General features: G+C 37.9%; 1 long non-coding RNA gene across 2 annotated transcripts in view; it reads left to right on the top strand.

The window, feature by feature from the left end:
* LOC101907959 (uncharacterized) overlaps nt 1-13,877 on the top strand; it is a 120,021-nt gene that overhangs the window by 102,846 nt on the left and 3,298 nt on the right. The window lies entirely within an intron of this gene.

The raw sequence follows: 13,877 nt of genomic DNA, 5'->3' as shown, positions 1-13,877 counted from the left end.
ACTTTGGCCACCTCATGCAAAGAGTTGACTCATTGGAAAAGACTCTGATGCTGGGAGGGATTGGGGGCAGGAGGAGAGGGGACGCCAGAGGATGAGATGGCTGGATGGCATCACCGACTTGATGGACGTGAGTCTGAGTGAACTCTGGGAGTTGGTGATGGACAGGGAGGCCTGGCGTGCTGCAATTCATGGGGTCGCAAAGAGTCAGATACAACTGAGCGACTGAACTGATCTGAACTGAAATGATTTAGGTTAATAAATATTTTGGCTTGATATATCTATATTATTGTAAGACTTGTGCTGGCTAAGGGAGATTAGATGAATTGAAAATCTGCTTGAAATTTTATAATTGCTGCTTGAGATCTTAGTCTGAGAACATTCAGAAAGTGTATTACTTTAATATTTAGGTTTTAACATAGTTCTTAGGGAATTTACAAGACTTTTAGAGAATCATTGAAGTGACACTGAAGACTTTTCATCTGAAGTGTGGAGGAATTTCTCAGTTACCTTATGAGGTCTCTGTGCTCCTTAATCAGTTTCATGGCAGAAGAAGGCAGTGCATGTTCTCTTATACAACTGAAAAGTAGTATTCTTCTCTTATTCAGAAATCTGTCTGTGCTTGGCTCAGACTTTCTTTGTGAGGAAAAGAAAGTATGTATGTGTGGGTTTTAAAGGCTATTTTAGGGGAATTTAGTGACTGTAGCAGCCTTTAAAGCAGCCTCTCTATTCTTGCTTCTTTTCTAAGTAGAGGAGAAAAATCAGCAGAAGCTAAGTTGACATCAAAAAAATCATTTCTGCCTATGACAATGTGTCTGGGACACAAAGCATTGACCTTGAAGCACTGGTCTATTCATTTATGGATGGTTTAATCAATGAGGTCTTTTAACAGCTGGACCATTTCTTCCTTGTAACCCAGTGGCTCACCCTTGCTTTTACTTTCTAGGTCTATCTTTATTACTCATGACAAAAAAGGAAGCTTAGGCTTCCACTTCTCTGAAGGTATTTCCTCAGTCTTACAAAAATGGAAGAAATGAATAGAAATTTGAGAATAAAAGAAGCTATCAAACTATGCAAAGCATTTGTGAAAATATATTCATATACCCAAAGAACTACAGCCTTGTATATATAATATGGTGAAGATAGTTCTCAGTTTCTATTGTAATCCCTGCCACTTTTGGTAAATAATCTGTGCTCATCAATCAATTTCTTCCTGGCAGCTGGGATAAGTTTATGAAATTGTCTAATATGGGCCCTTAAGAAAATAGTTATGTAAACATCCCTACAGCAATGTATATTCTTTAATCATTAAACTTTAAATATACAATCATCACGCTTTTATTGAGAAAAAACCCAAATGACCATCATAGGAGCCTAAGTAAAAAAAGTTGGGATTTCTTCTCTGCATCAATTAAAGCTAAAATGGAATAATAACTTTAAAACCTTTAAGGGAAGAAAGTGTATTCTAACGTAGCTCTTCAGCTGTGCTATTATTCATAGGTAAAGTCTACGAAAACATATTCTCTGACTTACAACCATTCAGAATACTTATGATATAAATATCTTTTTTGTTGATATTACTAAAGGAAATTTATCTGGAACTACAGAAAAAAATTAAATTGAAGTAGGTAGATGAGTCAAATGAAGAAGGAGAAAGAAAACTTTTGATTAAGGAGGTTGATTGAAAATGGATGTATGATTACAATATTAAAGAACCATCCTTTTTTATAAAAGGTGCATCTGTGTGTATGATGAGATAATGTTGCTGAAATGACCATGATATGAAGGAAGTATATTATTTCTAATTCACTTACCTGTGAAAACAAAAGCAGAACATAAAAGATAAAAAAACTTAATATGGAAATACAAACCTTTGTACAAAGTAGTAAATTTGAAGTAGGAGAATGAGTTTCAGAAAAGGAAAAAGGCTCTAATTAAAAAAATTCAAATAAAGGATATTTTTTAAAATGTGTGCTTGATTATATAGTTATGAATTAATATTTATAGAATGACTAACATTCTATAAATTTGTCATATTAATCTCAATGATAAGATTTATCATATTAATCTCAGTGATAAAAACTTTCATTTCACTCTAAAACATAAAAAGAGAGTACATGATCCATATTTCAAAACCATATCAGAAAAGAGACAACATTTTCAAAAAGAGAAGCTTGAAGGAAAATAGCATATCATGAAGCTATTATTATAATTATGAATACTACTGAAAAGTACTGAAAATGAGTAATATTGAGTGAAATATAACAATACTGAAATGTGTGAATTATTAATATATAAATTATGTAAATTACCATCATGTGGAAAATAATATGATCATATTAGGATAGTGGCACTAACACTATTATTACTATTATTTTGTTATTATTATTTTAAATATTTAATTATTTATTTGACTGCTTCGGGTCTTAGTTGTGGCACCCGGCATCTTTGTTGCATCATGCTGGATTTTTCACTGTGGTGCATGGATTCTCTAGTTGTGGCACAGGGCCTCAGTAGTTAGAGCACTCGGGCTCAGTTACTCTGAGGCGTCTGATATCTTAGTTTCCTGACCAGGGATCAAACCCACATCCCCTGCATTGCAAGGCAGATTCTTAACTGCATCACATCAGGTCTAACTGTTCTGCTGGTTCAAATATATGATATTTATGCTTATCTGATACCAAAATACCTGAGTGTCTAAGAGAATCATGCTGTACCAGTTCCTGCAAGGGCTGAGGCCTCTGTGGATGTTCTGGAACATGCCAAGGGTCAGACAATTCAGTTGATTTACACTCTCAGTTAGCTCAGGGTCCTCTAGTGACCCTACAGAACACCAAGCTTTCAACCAGCCAAGATACCACAGCAGGGCACCTTTCAGAAGCCACGCATCAGGGGCTCTATCATGAAAACTCATATTTGCTGCTTGGTGAAAACAAAGGTCTTCTAAAAAGAAAGGGCTGAGCCCAGGGTGATATAAGCCTCTGTACTCTGATCCCAGTATTTCCCAATCTTCAAAGAACTGGTGAGAAGTAATTTGTAGCCTGTATACAAGCACACCTTCTGTGGGGGAGTCTGGTATATTCCCTAATGGTAAGCCTCTCCTTATTATGGTGCACTTCTGACTCCAGGACTCCTTCAGTGTTTTGACTTACTGGGGCTGTGGTAGAAATAGCATGAATAACCTTAAATAGGAATGTTCTCTGTCCTCAGGGAGACCTGTAAAAATAAGACTTGTGAGCTCTGTTTAATGGCACTTTCCGTTTCTGCCCTAGTATATGTATACTAGGACTATTCATCCTGTTAAATACAACACATACTGACACAACTTGAAGATGAATCACATTTTTTCCAGTGATGTGATATGTCCATACAATTCAGCACCATTGACAAGTATGGTCCTAGTATCTATTGAGAAAGATCTGTTGAGAAATTGTGCATTGCTTGGACTCAGTTTTTGATAGAATACATTTTTTTAAAGGAGTCATTTTTCCCCCCAAGTGATATAATTGTTTTCAAATGATTAAGTTCTAAATTAGGAAGAAAATGTGAGCAGTGAATAGCACTCATATTGTTCAGTCATGATCAATTACCCCATATCCTTGGCATAGTCAATGATGCTTTTAACATAGAATAATCTTTGAGGTCACTGAAACTCTGCTGGTGACATGCAGAAGTCAGAGTGATCCATGTTGGACTCTCAGTGAACCTTCAAATCCAAAAATGATGTGGAAATAGAATGTATATAAAGTCGATAAAATACCATTAATTTGTTTAACAATCTTTTGATAACCCTGTGAGATATATAAAGAAGTTTGGCTTGGTAATTAGAACCTGCAGATCCTTTCCTCTGTCTCCTAAAATGGACTCCATCAAGGCTGGCTGAATACTTAGCTTCCCTGCAAAAAGTAATCTTATTTGAAATATACTTGCCACTCCTGCTAGAAAAAGTCACCTTGCTTTCTAATCATACAACAAAATATTTTAAGCATGAGTGGTGTGGGTACACCAGCTCCCTTCTCCCCAGGTCTCCAAAATACAACTTTTATTAATCTACAAATTTGGGGGATAAATTTGAGATGCACCTTACCCTTAGATGCTATGGGTTAGAAATTTATTCCTAGATTAGTATTTATCTCTAGCAAATTCTCTTTTATTAAAAGTATTTATAGTTCTTACAGAGTTCAATATGTCAGATCAGATCAGTCGCTCAGTCATGTCCGACTCTTTGTGACCCCATGAATCGCAGCACTCCAGGCCTCCCTGTCCATCACCAACTCCCGGAGTTCACCCAGACTCATGTCCATCAAGTCAGTGATGTCATCCAGCCATCTCATCCTCTGTCGTCCCCTTCTCCTCCTGCCCCCAGTCCCTTCCAGCATCAGAGTCTTTTCCAATGAGTCAACTCTTTGCATGAGGTGGCCAAAGTACTGGAGTTTCAGCTTTAGCATCATTCCTTCCAAAGAAATCCCAGGGTTGATCTCCTTCAGAATGGACTGGTTGGATCTCCTTGCAGTCCAAGGGACTCTCAAGAGTCTTTTCCAACACCACAGTTCAAAAGCATCAATTCTTGGGCACTCAGCCTTCTTCACAGTCCAATTCTCACATCCATACATGACCACAGGAAAAACCATAGCCTTGACTAGACGAACCTTTGTTGGCAAAGTAATGTCTCTGCTTTTCAATATGCTATGTAGGTTGGTCATAACTTTCCTTCCAAGGAGTAAGCGTCTTTTAATTTCAATATGTAGTGAGTCTATTAACAGTTTAAATTTTAACTTCACCAGATATAAGCTTTATTTAAATTTGGACTAATCTTGTACAACTCAATGAGTTATTCAGGTCACTGTTTGGCTTTTAGTGGAAATCTCGCAGACAGGCCTGGAGATCAGTGGGTGATATCAGTGGAGAATACATTGTGCCACAGGTTTATATTACAGCAATTAATACAGCTTCTGGGAGAAACTCAGACATAGGCCTTAACATCATCTCTCCATCATAATCATTCCTCATTTAGTTTGTTTGGGAAGTCTTGCTATTGCCTGCAAAAAAATGATCACAGATGAAAGTTGTCACATCCTGTTGAGAATGGACAATTATCCTTTATTTGGTTTCCACTTTCCTTGTAACAATACTGACAGATAATAGTATTGGTTAGAGTGTAGCGCTGTTAGAATTACTTTTTTCTCACCACATGAGTGAGGCATGTCCTCAGGCCTCATTACCTGGAGATGGCTGTGTTCTACCAAGCATTACTTTGCAGTGGCTATGTCTCTATGACAATAAGTAATCATTATAAAAGGGAATAAAATGGTCAAGTCAGTGAACCATTCTTTGTGATCATGCCATATGGGACACTTGTTTTCAGTGTTAAAAGAAAGATTCTTGTGATGTTTTCCCTTGGAAACTGGGTTCAAATATGGCCAGATAGAAACTGGTTCTTCAGGCTTTATCCTTCCAGGGTTGATGCTTATTCCTGATTGTCATCCCCCAAAGGAATGCTGATGCATGATTGCAATGGGCTTGTGATCATGATAATGTTTAATTACCTATTATTTAGGGAATAGTTCTTACAGGGGAATTCAGAGTAAAAGAATGTGAGATTTTGAATCACAACCTAACTCTTGACTCTGCCAGTTACTAATCACTTTTATATATTTTTTGAAATTACATTTACTTTTTATTGTGGTAAATAATACATAATGTGAAATTTATCACTTTAAATATTTTATTTTTTTTAAAATTTTATTTTATTTTTAAACTTTACAATATTGTATTAGTTTTGCCCAACATCAAAATGAATCCACCACAGGTATTCCCATGCTCCCCATCCTGAACCCACCTCCCTCCTCCCTCCCCATACCCTCCCTGTGGGCCGTCCCTAAGTACATCACATTGTTGTGATGTAACTCCATCAGAACATCAGAAAAGTTCCTCCAGAACTTTTTCAAATCTGAAGTTCTATATCCATTAAATAGCAACTTTCCATTTCTTTGTCTTTTCAGCCATTAGTAATCACCGTTCTATTGATACTTCCTGTTTCCATAAACTTGACTATTAAAATATGCTTCGTCCCTTAAGTACTCATAAATGTTAGTTCTTCCTATTAAGACATAGTTATTAACATTTCAGGCAGGATGCAGACACATTATCATAATTACTACATTGATTATTTTATAGTCTTTGGTATTTTCTCTTAATTATTTTTATCAGTTTTCTAAGCTTGGGAGTATACTTTAATTTAGGGGAAGGGGGATATCTGTTGCCCATCATTGAATAAAACACCAAATTTTAAGAAAAACATTGCATCATTAAACTAGCATTATGGGAGAGTCTGGAGAAGGAAGGGAAAAAGAATGGAGGCCTACAATAAATGATAATGTACTTGCATTTTTTCCCATTGACTCCATTTTTATCTAATCGTTTACTTTTAAAAGCTAAAGCTTCTCCAGAGATAGGTCTTTGCTCCCAGTTTTTTCAGGTAGAGTTCTGCTTGTTATACTGCATTGGCTAAATGCAGGAGTGGAGAGAGTCACAAGGTAATTTAATAGGAGTCAGCCCTGAAACCATCCTCCCAACTCTCCTCTTCTTGCTCCTCAGGTGACTGCCCATCTTCAGTTGTTTATGTTGCATTTCCTGAAATGAGGGTGTAGGAGGAAGAGATTTCCAGGAAAAATACCATTAAAATATGACTTTATAATTATTAGGCTGGCCCCATATTCCCTGGGCTCCTCTAAATTTCTTCTCTTTTTTCCCCTTCACTATGGCACCCCATTCCAGTACTCTTGCCTGGAAAATCCCATGGATGGAGGAGCCTGGTGTGCTGCAGTCCATGGGGTTGCTAAGAGTCGGACATGACTGAGTGACTTCACTTTCACTTTTCACTTTCATGCATTGGAGAAGGAAATGGCAACCTGCTCCAGTGTTCTTGCCTGGAGAATCCCAGGGACAATGGAGCCTGGTGGGCTGCCGTCTATGGGGTCGCACAGAGTCGGACACGACTGAAGTGACTTAACAGCAGCAGCAGTATTCCAGCTCCCTAAGCCTCTAGATCTGGTGCAAAAAACCTGAAAGTTCCTCTGATGACAGAAATTCATCCTTGAAGTTTTCTTAATGAAACCTTTGATAGGGTTTATTAAACTATGATTCACAAATGTAACTTGGTATACATGACATCTTGTGATATGTTAAGAATAAGCGAGTGCATCACAGCTCAGGTGAGGCTTCCAGATACTACATTCCATGATTCTGATTAAGCAAAATCATGGCTTATGATTCTTCAGGCATGGTAGAAAGGCTAATTACATTGACTATGTCATCAGCATGTAGCTGCATGTTTCTAGAGTCAGAGCTTATATATTATATATGACTTATAATAAGAAAAAATGAAAACTGATTTAGAAAGGCTGAATTTATCATTTTGATCAGCTATACTTCAGTTAAATTCAGCTCGTCTCCTCAAAATAATCTCAATTTATCCTAGCTTGATAGATCATAATAATATAATAAGTATATTATCTCTTGTGCTTTCTGAGCATTGTCCCATTCTGGAGGAAAACAAATACATTAGGGCAGTGATTGTTAACTTTTGTACAAACTTAACTAGATTAAAAAAAATCCCATTGTTCAGGTCATACTCTATACATTATATCAAAATTCCTGAAACTGGAGCCACAGAATAAAGCGTTTTAAAAGGTCCCCCAGGTGGTTCAGAAGTGCAGCCATGGTTGAGAGTTTGAGCCCTTGCCTCTTTTACCATTCTCGTTAATGTTCACATGCATACTTGATATTGATCAGAAACTAGTCAGTCACTCAATTGACCGAAAGGGTCATGAACACATACTTTTAAGATATTAAAATATTTTGTTAAGAGTTTGCTCAAGAAGTGTTTGTTCAAATCTGATCTAAGTGATTTGAAGAAGTAATTAAATATGTGTATGCAGCTTCCCTGGTGACTCAGACGGTAAGGAATCTGCCTGCAATGCTGGAGACCTGGTTTCAAACCCTGGGTTAGAAAGATGCCCTGCTCCCCACTGCAGTATTTTTGCCTGGAAAATTCACTGGACAGGGGTGCCTGGTAGGTTACAGTCCATGAAGTCGCAGAGTCAGACATGACTGAGTGACTAACACATTGCACATTCAGTTCAGTTCAGTTGCTCAGTTGTGTTCAACTCTTCACAACCCCATGGACTGCAGCATGCCAGACAGCTTCCCTGTCCATCACCAACTCTCAGAGCTTACTCAAACTCATGTCCATTGAGTCAGTGATGCCATCCAACCATCTCATCCTCTGTTTTCCCCTTCTCCTCCTGCCTTCAATCTTTCCCAGCATCAGGGTCTTTTCCAATGAGTCAGTTCTTCTCATCAGGTGGCCAAAGTAATGGAGTTTCAGCTTTAGCATCAGACCTTCCAATGAATATTCAGCATGGATTTCCTTTAGGAAGGACTGGTTGGATCTCCTTGCAGTCCAAGGGACTCTCAGGAGTCTTCTCCAACTCCACAGCTCAAAAGCATCAATTCTTCAGCAGTCAGCTTTCTTTATAGTCCAACTCTCACATCCATACATGATTACTGGAAAAACCATAGCTTTGAATAGATGGACTTTTGTTGGTAAAGTAATGTCTCTGCTTTTTAATATGCCGTCTATGTTGATCATAGCTTTCCTTCCAAGGAGCAAGCATCTTTTAATTTCAAGGCTGTAGTCACCATCTGCAGTGATCTTGGCGCCCCCAAAATAGTCTCTCACTGTTTCCATTATTTCCCTGTCTATTTGCCATGAAGTGATTGGACCTGCCACCATGATCTTAGTTTTCTGAATGTTGAGTTTTAAGCCAACTTTTTCACTCTCCTCTTTCACTTTCATCAAGAGGCTCTTTAGTTCTTCTTTGCTTTTTGCCATAAGACTGGTGTCATCTGCGTATCTGAGGTTATTGATATTTCTCTTGGCAAACTTGATTCCAGCTTGTGCTTCATCCAGCCTGGCATTTTGCATGATGTACTCTGCATATAAGTTAAATAAGCAAGGTGACAATATGCAGCCTTGACATACTCCTTTCCTGATTTAGTACCAGTCTGTTGTTCCATGTACAGTTCTAACTGTTGCTTCTTGACCTGCATACAGATTTCTCAGGACGCAGATCAGGTGGTCTGTATTCCCATCTCTAGGAATTTTCCACATTTTTTTGTGAAACACACCGTCAGAATCTTTGGTGTAGTCACTAAAGCAGAAAGAGATGTTTTTTCTGGAACTCTCTTGCTTTTTTGATGATCCAACAGATGTTGGCAATTTGATTGCACATTATATTGCATATATATATAATTAAATTCAAATATATAACTATTATTTAACAATTCAATTCAATTCTGTAACATGATAAGAAACCATAATGTGTTAAGATAGCTTCTAGGAAAATAGAAGTGAACTCTTGAGTATTTCATTTAAATTTCTTTTTTACCATGTAGACCAAATCACTTATATGCATATTTAAATATTTTTAAATAAAGATATGTGCCTTGGATAAAGAATTTGAAAATAAAACATATATAGCACTATAACCAAAATGTACATAGTAAAGCTCCTATAAAACCAGCCTTGGAGGACAGGATCAGCATCTATAAGGGAGACATTTCTTTTTTTTTTTTTTAATTTAATTTTATTTTTAAACTTTACATAATTGTATTAGTTTTGCCAAATATCAAAATGAATCCGCCACAGGTATACCTGTGTTCCCCATCCTGAACCCTCCTCCCTCCTCTCTCCCCATACCATCCCTCTGGGTCGTCCCAGTGCACTAGCCCCAAGCATCCAGTATCGCGCATCGAACCTGGACTGGCATCTTGTTTCATACATGATATTTTACATGTTTCAATGCCATTCTCCCAAATCTTCCCACCCTCTCCCTCTCCCACAGAGTCCATAAGACTGTTCTATACATCAATGTCTCTTTTGCTGTCTCGTACACAGGGTTATTTTTACCATCTTTCTAAATTCCATATATATGTGTTATTATACTGTATTGGTGTTTTTCCTTCTGGCTTACTTCACTCTGTATAATAGGCTCCAGTTTCATCCACCTCAGTAGAACTGATTCAAATGTTTTCTTTTTAATGGCTGAGTAATACTCCATTGTGTATATGTACCACAGCTTTCTTATCCATTATCTGCTGATGGACATCTAGGTTGCTTCCATGTCCTGGCTATTATAAACAGTGCTGCGATGAACATTGGGGTACACGTGTCTCTTTCCCTTCTGGTTTCCTCAGTGTGTATGCCCAGCAGTGGGATTGCTGGATCATAAGGCAGTTCTATTTCCAGTTTTTTAAGGAATCTCCACACTGTTCTCCATAGTGGCTGTACTAGTTTGCATTCCCAGCAACAGTGTAAGAAGGTTCCCTTTTCTCCACACCCTCTCCAGCATTTATTATTTGTAGACTTTTGGATCGCAGCCATTCTGACTGGTGTGAAATGGTACCTCATAGTGGTTTTGATTTGCATTTCTCTGATAATGAGTGATGTTGAGCATCTTTTCATGTGTTTGTTAGCCATCTGTATGTCTTCTTTGGAGAAATGTCTTTTTAGTTCTTTGGCCCATTTTTTGATTGGGTCATTTATTTTTCTGGAGTTGAGCTGTAGGAGTTGCTTGTATATTTTTGAGATTAGTTGTTTGTCAGTTGCTTCATTTGCTATTATTTTCTCCCATTCTGAAGGCTGCCTTTTCACCTTGCTAATAGTTTCCTTTGATGTGCAGAAGCTTTTAAGTTTAATTAGGTCCCATTTGTTTATTTTTGCTTTTATTTCCAATATTCTGGGAGGTGGGTCATAGAGGATCCTGCTGTGCTGTATGTCAGAGAGTGTTTTGTGTATGTTCTCCTCTAGGAGTTTTATAGTTTCTGGTCTTACGTTGAGATCTTTAATCCATTTTGAGTTTATTTTTGTGTATGGTGTTAGAAAGTGTTCTAGTTTCATTCTTTTACAAGTGGTTGACCAGATTTCCCAGCACCGCTTGTTAAAGAGATTGTCTTTAATCCATTGTATATTCTTGCCTCCTTTGTCAAAGATAAGGTGTCCATATGTGCATGGATTTATCTCTGGGCTTTCTATTTTGTTCCATTGATCTATATTTCTGTCTTTGTGCCAGTACCATACTGTCTTGATAACTGTGGCTTTGTAATAGAGCCTGAAGTCAGGTAGGTTGATTCCTCCAGTTCCATTCTTCTTTCTCAAGATTGCTTTGGCTATTCGAGTAAGGGAGACATTTCTCTAGACTTGGCTTTGTGGTTCAGAGCATCCTTAAAACTCTTTTAACTACTTGCAAAATGATGTGACGTGTGTGTGCGTGTGTGTGTGCATGTGTGTGTCTGCACATGTGGCTGACAACTAATATGGGTTTTTCTGGGAAGAGGAATCATGATTTTGATGAGGTTCCTATGAAGGAAATCTACTGTCACTTAAGGATGGGATGACATTCTGTGATTACAGTCTGGATACATTAGAGGATCGCATTTAACATGTAGCATGTCTCCATCTTTGTGGAGACAGTTGACCATAATACACTGGATCTGAACTCAGACAACTTGGATTTGAGTTTCAGCTCTGCAATTTACTGGCTTGAGTAAATTCAGCTTTCTAAGTTTCAGGTTTCTGGTCTAATAGTGATAATAATATCTATCCTACCTACCTAATAATATTTTAAGTTTAAAATCAACTAATTATTTGTAAACTCTAAACTTCAATGAAAATAAAAGATTTAGCATAAAAAGCAATTCCTGTGTTGACTGATAGCTAGCTTCCAGGCCAGTTCTCATGAACTCATATTTAAGAAGAGATAATCAGGCTGATACTGAAATAATGGTTTATGTATAATTAAGTAAGTTTCAGGGAATACAATTGACATATACTTGAAACCTTCTTTGTAGGTTTTGGCACATAGATGTGTTTGGGGGATATCATCTCCTCTTTAAAAGAACTACTTAAGCCCAGTAGATTTTGGCACAGAGGCAATTAACAGGAGGTATCTCTATTTTATAAACATGGAAGTTAAGGCCGATAACAGGAGAGTAATCTGTCTAAGGTCAAGGCCAGACACTTAGATTCCAAAGTCTACAATGTTAACTTCTGCACAGTATTGCTTATATACAAAATGATTTGAACCCATTTAGGAAAAAGCTGCAAGAAGCTGCATTTCTGAGAAAAGTGACTCAATATGGTGGCAAACTAAATGGGGGAACCTCTGGAAAATTTCATTTAAATCACATTTAAATCTCATTGAAATCATGAAGTGTCAATCATTTCAGTTGCTCAGTCATGTCTGACTCTTTGCGACCCCATGGACTGCAGTACGCCAGGCTTCCCTGTCCATCAAAAATTCCCAGAGATTGCTCAAACTCATGTCCATCGAGTCGGTGATACCATCCAACCATCTCATCCTCTGTCATCCCCTTCTCCTGCCTTCAATCTTTCCCAACATTAGAGGCTTTTCCAATGAGTTAGTTCTTTGCATCAGGTGGCTAAAATATTGGAGCTTCAGCTTTAGCATTAGTCCTTCCAATGATATTCAAGGCTGATTTCCTTTAGGATTGACTGATTTGATCTCCTTGCAGTCCAAGGGACTCTCAAGAGTGTTCTCCAACACCACAGTTCAAAAGCATCAATTCTTCAGCGCTGAGCTTTCTTTATAGTCCAACTCTCACATCCATGCGTGACTACTGGAAAAACCATAGCTTTGACTAGATGGACCTTTGTTGGCAAAGTAATGTCTTTGCTTTTTAGTATGCTCTCTAGGTTGGTCATAGCTTGTCTTCCAAGGAGCAAGTGTCTTTTAATTTCATGGCTGCAGTAACCATCTGCAGTGATTTTGGAGCCCAAGAAAATAGTCTGTCACTGTTTCTGTTGTTTCCTCATCTATTCACCATAAAGTGGTGGGACCAGATGCCATGATCTTCTTTTTTGAATGTTGAGCTTCAAGCCAGCTTTTTCATTCTCCTCTTTCACCCTCATCAAGAGGCTCTTAAGTTCCTCTTCACTTTCTGCCATAAGTGTGGTGTCATCTGCATATCTGAGGTTATTGATATTTCTCCCAGCAATCTTGATTACAGCTTGTGCTTCATCCAGCCCAGCATTTCACATGATATACTCTGCATATAAGTTAAATAATCAGGGTGACCATATACAGTCTTGTCGTACTCCTTTTCCCAATTTTAAACCAGTCAATTGTTCCATGTCCGATTCTAACTGTTGCTTCTTGACCTGCAAACAGATTTTTCAGGAGGCAGGTAAGGTTAGTCTGATATTCCCATCTCCTGAAGAATTTTCCACAGTTTGTTGTGATCCACACATTTAAAGGCTTTAGCGTAGTCAATGAAACAGAAGGAGATGTTCTTCTGGAATTCTTTTGCTTTTTCTATGATCCAATGGAGGTTGGCAATTTGATCTCTTTTTCCTCTGCCTTTTCTAAATTCAACTTGAACATCTGAAGTTCTCGGTTCACATACTGTTGAAGCCTGGCTTGGCAAATTTTGAACATTACTTTTCTAGTGTGTGAGATGAGTACAGTTGTGCGGTAGTTTAAATATTCTTTGGCATTACCTTTCCTTGGGATTGGAATGAAAACTGACGTTTTTCCAGTCTTGTGGCCACTGCTGAGTTTTCCAAATTTGTTGGCATATTGAGTGCAGCACTTTCACAGCATCTTCTTTTAGGATTTGAAATAGCTCAGCTGGAATTCCATCACCTCCACTAGCTTTGTTTGTACTGATGCTTCCTAAGGCCCAGATGACTTCACACTACAGGATGTCTGACTGTTGTTGCTTAGGTGAGTGATCACACCATCATGATTATCTGGGGCTTAGCAGAGTTAAATGACCTGACTTGCCAGGAAAAATAT

The sequence above is a fragment of the Bos taurus genome, chromosome 4 (assembly GCF_002263795.3).
Source record: "Bos taurus isolate L1 Dominette 01449 registration number 42190680 breed Hereford chromosome 4, ARS-UCD2.0, whole genome shotgun sequence".
Taxonomy (NCBI): domain Eukaryota; kingdom Metazoa; phylum Chordata; class Mammalia; order Artiodactyla; family Bovidae; genus Bos; species Bos taurus.
The sequence above is the reverse complement of the archived record's forward strand: the minus strand, read 5'-3'. Positions and strand labels throughout refer to the sequence as shown.